This window comes from Rutilus rutilus (assembly GCF_951802725.1).
Source record: "Rutilus rutilus genome assembly, chromosome: 23".
Taxonomy (NCBI): domain Eukaryota; kingdom Metazoa; phylum Chordata; class Actinopteri; order Cypriniformes; family Leuciscidae; genus Rutilus; species Rutilus rutilus.
Genome location: NC_140233.1, coordinates 8,156,107 through 8,162,077, shown reverse-complemented (window position 1 = coordinate 8,162,077; position 5,971 = coordinate 8,156,107).

Below are 5,971 nucleotides of genomic sequence, written 5' to 3'. Positions count from 1 at the left end.
ATGCATATACTGTGTCAACAGTACTTCTACATCCAAGGAGAACTAATCTTGGTTCTTGTAGACCAATAGAGCCCAAACTTGTGGGAGAAAGGGTGACTTAAGAAAGAGTGTCATGCCAATTATTAGATAAAAAAAAAAAAGTTGTTTAATAATATTAATAATAATAAGGATGTTGATGTAGGATGAGGGTGATGGTGATAAAGATGATGATTTATCAGATCAGACCAGTGTGTGCCTCCAACATGGGGTTTGTTTCATAGGTTGTCTTAGTTGTCTTCTCTCCGGGAGGAGAAAGGCAGGGCAGACATGTCCAAAGACTGCATGAATATGCCCACACCCTGTGCACCTCCAGCCAGGCCTGAGTGGACTGGCAAAACCAAATGCTTCTCTTTCCAAACATGACAAAAATCAACGCATCAGTATTCGCCAGTGACAAGGCAGAGGCATAGAATCCTGTTGCTGGCGTAGGTTAGACTAAATCAGGACTTGGCCAGGACTGCCTATAGCAGCCCCTCTAATTTCTCTCCTCTACCCGACAACTTCTTGTCCGCATTTCCCAGTTAGCAGTAAAAAAAAAAGTGTCCCATCTCCAAGTCATCTCAGGCTAATTAGCGGTAGAGTGCTCTGCAAAGCCTCCGAAGATCTTTGACAAAGGGCTGGAAGAGAAAGCTACGCCAGAAGTCACATCTCAGAAACTGCAACAAATCATGCGTGGTAGATTAGTCTGAAAAGCAATGGTGGTTCTGTGTATTGAATGAGTCTTGTTCTAAAGTCAGTGTGTGTGTGTGTGTGTGTGTACTTGATGCTGTATGTGGATTTGTTTTTTTGTTTTGTTTAAGAAAATATATTCAGGTCTTCCTAGTCTTCATTGAAAATAAGTGCTTTTCTGTTTCATGAAACAGTTGTTTGTTATCAATGGTGTTTAAAAATGGCATGAATTATGCAAGCAGCTTTCTCAATCTCAGAGAGGCATATTGCATAATGAGTGTCTGTTTTTGAATTCTGAACTGCCAAATGCTTTAGTTTTTTTAGTTTTTATTCCAAAATAATGGAAATATCCTCTTACTGTGTTTAGTCTAGAATAATGGACTAGTCCCATCCCCATTTTTCCAAAATCTTTTCTTTTTTTTTTTCTTGGAAAACAATGACTAAGTCACAATTTGCTGTCTTAAACTTAAGGGTTTGATGTATGAGCCAAATTGAGTAATAAGGAAATGACAGAAAACCCTTATTTAAAGCACAAGCATTATTGCAGATAACTAAAGCAAACGCACTAATAACCTCTTAAGAGACTTTCCGAGCAAAATTTTCAAAAGCGCTTAACTTTTCTGTTGGTTTTTAAAATGTTTGCCAACGTAACGTCCTGTAAGATGGAAAACAGTGGTCAGTTGCTGACGTACAAAGTGGGAAGCACTGTTTAGGACAGTCTTCTGCTGGTTTTTGCTGGCTTTTCTTTGTGTTGTGTAGTATCTTAACCTGTCCCAGGTAATGTTAAGTCTTAACAGTGATGCACGGCTGGCACCTTTTTTATGTTTATGTCAGGCCCATTCCAAAACAGCATATCCCTTTTACCTTTGAGATGACAGCCACTCAGGCTAGGATTGAACAATTTAAGCATATCAAATTCCAAGTATCCGTTTAGGACATTGTTGTTAGTGCTAATTTTCACTATACCATGTATACAGTGCTTATTTATTTGTGGATTTCAAAAGGACGACGCATTGCTAATTCTGACTGTTTAACCATGAGAGATAACTTACACAATATGGATTCTGTGCTTGGGATGATGTTTACTGTTTTGTCTTTTTTTTTTTTTTTTTATGATGGATTTGTCTTGTGTAGTCAGGATTTCATGGCTTTAAACCCCAATTTGTGGTTCTTAGTGGATGGGGTCTTGGTTATATCGACAATGTGCTGCAATTTCTCACAATCTACTGTGAAAATTCACATACTTATCCTTAATACATTCCCATAATGCCCTCTTACCCTTTGAGCCAGGATTGGGTAATGATGGATAAACATTCATATCATGGCAACCATTATTGTGGCATACCGACATGAATATTTAAGGCCTTCCAGAAGTCACCATTGTCAGTCTAGAGAATATTTAAAGAAAACTACTTTTACTCCTTCCTGTACAGGTGCCCAGAGTGCCTTCAACCTTTTACATACAGAATTTAATCTCACCTACATGTCTTTCCCTAGAAATATCGAATGAAACTGGTCCCATTTCCCTCTCTCTGCAAAATGTCACTCATTTAACCTCTATTAGAAGCACATTTGTTGTAATTTCATTGGTTAAAGTGAACTGGTTGTAGTGATGTGCTTGTGTTGGTCTGGTCCTGTCTGTCTGTTTACTAAACCTACTTATCTGCTGTGAAGTTAAAGAGCCCCTCTAGTGTCGGCAATATTTTAAGGAGTTGCCTTGAGTTTTTTAACACTCTGAACAAAAGTATATCTTAGTGTTGCACAAAATTGGTCAAAAGAAAAAAAGAGAGAAAAAGTTCCATATAATGTTTTAAAATGATTCATTGGTTTATCGGAGCGCTCTGTGCCACCAAAATATTAAGTGTGTGAAAGTTGTGACGAAAAAGGCATTTCTGGATTGACATTCATTGGAAAAGAAGTTCTGGAAGTCATGGTTTCCTGTCTTTATGCACTTTTTATAGGAATCTTCTAAGTATTACTCTGTTTTGTTTTCCAAAACACATAATTGTCTGCTCATTTTAAGTTCTCTTTTAGTGTAAAAATCAGGAGATTTTTTTTTTTTTTTTTGTATCACAAAACAGGACTGTTCAGGCCAGTGACTACAACTTAACGTCATACATAACATAATGTGCACCCTTTCTTATTCACTTCATCTCTCCTTCAGTCACTGAGTTAGAATACTGGACTTGTACCTGAATCAGGTATTTAGATTTCAGCCTTGACTATTAGCAAGGCTGAACGGATCAAAGAAAACCTGCAGTCTGATTGGATAGACTCAAACGCCCAGAACACCACCTGTCCAATCAGTTCAACAAAAAGCATGCCTTCTTATGCAACTTTTTTATATAAGTTTTGTCAGACTTTTTTAATATGCATTTAGTTCTGAGTTTATTTTGTAAAGATTTTTATGTGAACTTTGTGTCACTTTCCTTTTTACATGTCTGGCGAAGATGATGCCAAAACGAAACAGTATACATATGTACATCTCTTAAATACACATGCATTTTTTTTTGTTGTTGGTGTTGTTTAAATTATGAACAATATACACTTTCACAATGGCATCTGTAGAAAATAGTTAATTCATGTACAGTTACAGATGGGAATTATTTGCTGGCCACAATTCTGGGCTCTTTGGAACATGGAAATGTGGCATTTCAGCTGTGTATGAATCTCATGGACCGGTACTTTCATTCAAGTCTGCCTTTGCTAGCACACCATGCTGAATGTTATTGTTATCTTGGGGCGCTGGGTGGGCAGGGTTTGGGGGGGTTCCAGTGGTTTTGAGAAGATATTTATGGTCTTACATGGCTTATATTGCAGAGTGCATGTAATCTGTTGTGGGTGGGGGTATTTAGAAAGAAAGGGGAGGGAACTTCAGAAAGCCACGCATTCAAAGCATTCAAGTTCTGTATACCCAAAGAGACTGCAAACATGCATTTTGCTATTAGGAAGCCTTTTTATATGCATTCGAGATACATATCATTGAGATTTTTTTTTTTTTTTTACATCACGGTTGATTTCTGCTTTAGCTAATGGCTCTGGCGCGTGGGAAACGCTTTCCGCCAGCTTTCTGAGTTGTCTGTATGGCTTTGCAATTTTGGTTTTAGAACTTTTAAAAGGCGAAAGGTTGCGGTGTACATTTTATGCATAAAATCTTAACATTTTGGACCCATTTCAGCTGTTCATCCTGTCACCTTGATCTTAATAGTTTGTAGATCATCCATATTCTTTATGGTGCGTTATAATTCCACAGTGACAAAGAAGTCATTGTAGTTTCAATGTAGTTTCTGTTCACTTTTCATACTACGTCATGATTGTGGCCTTGTACTGTTGATGCATTTCATTTCTATTGTCGTGACTTCCCTGATGTTGTGCAGTGTGTGTGTGTGAGCGAGCGTGTTTGAGCAGGTATGTGTGTGTGAGTGATACCTCATCTACAGTCAACTGTCAAATTGGAAAACATTTTTGTTTACGCGTGCAAAAAAAAAAAAATCAAAAAAAAAAAATCTTCCACTTGATGAAACACAAAACAGGATACATTGTAGCGACATGTTATAAAAAAAAAAAAAAAAAGTTCACCTGGTGTGCTGAACTAAGTGTAAATGGTTTTACACAATATGAATATTTGTAAAATTGTTTGTATTTTTTCATAATGATTTTAAAAAGGAGTGTGTTTATTTTTTGACTTTTTTCTGTTACAGAGCTCTCTCTCTCTCTCTCTCTGGTCTTTTTTCTCCTCGTTTGTTCGCCTGACATTGTGAGTGAGTCAGTTGGTTTTTACCTCTCCTGTATTGAGCCTGTGATGAGTCCTTTGTATGCAGTGTTTTGAAAATACTGTAGGGAACATGGGAAGAAATTGATATTAGGAGCATTTGATCAATTTGTATTTATTTATTTTATCATTTTGTTAATAAATTGACAAAGAATATTTGCCTCCCGTTTGTCTTGAATTAAATTTGGCCTTTGCAGAAAAGCGATTTTAAATGTCAGGGTGGCGGTTGAGCTCAAGTGCAGGTGAATTAAGGACTGTTAAGGACCTCCAACCCTTGTAACACACATTTCCAAAGATTTTTTTGATGAAATCTTGAGCGCTTTCTGTCCCTCCATTGACAGCTACGCAACTACCACTTTGACACATCGAAAAGTTTCATAAAACGAATTCATATGAATTGAGCAGTTTGGTCAATTTCCTGAAGAGACTCGATCGCTTTATGATGAACAGATTTAATTTAGGCTTTTATGCACATATAAACATTGATCAGCGAACACAAACAGAAGCTGAACCGAACCTGCTTGACACGTGAGAACAAACCTCATTGGTTCTTTTGGAAGCTCAAACGTGATGCGTAACATGAGAATGAATGAACCTTATTGGTTCTTTTGGAAGTTCAAACGTGATGCGTAACATGAGAATGAATGAACCTTATTGGTTCTTTTGGAAGTTCAAACGTGATGCGTAACACGAGAATGAACCTTATTGGTACTTGCATGTCAAGCGAACATGCTTGAGCTTCCATTTACATGTTTAGATTGTTTACATGTGAATAAAAGCCTAAATTCAATCTGTTCATCATATAAAGCGATTGTGTCTCTTGGACTAAACTGCTGGATTCATATGGATTAGTTTAAGTATGTCTTTATGAACTTTTTGAAGCTTCAAAGTGGTAGTTGTGTGGATGTCAATGGAGGGACAGAAAGCTCTCAGATTTTGATAAAATTAAAAAGATCATTTTTGTTCCGAAGATGAACGAAAGTCTTACGGGTTTTTTGAACGACGTGGGTGAGTAATTGACATAATTAAAAAAATTGGGTGAACTTAACGTTTTAAGGTATACAACTACCACAAGGATGTCCTCCAAATGCACGATTGTTATATAAAGCAACCCGTTTCGTTTTCAAATACCAGCTTCACAGTTTGTAGTAATTGAAGACATTTACTTCTAAAAGCAAAAACGTATGTCCTGCTCTACAGTCCTGTAGGATATTCCTGAAGCAATTCATGGCAAATTAAATACTAGACAAACCCGTTGAATATTGTATGAAAATTGCTCCTGTTCTTCCACTTCATTGCTGCGACCTCATATCAACCAAAACAGCAGCAATTTCAGTAGTAAAATATAGATGGGTGGGTAGTTTCTCCAATTGCAACATTCAATTTATTTGTGCCATTTTAAACTGATTGAATTGCAGAGACCTGTGCGTTGAACAATTAAAAGTTTTTATTTTATTTTTAAAAAAGGTGAACACTTGGCGCGCAACCGTT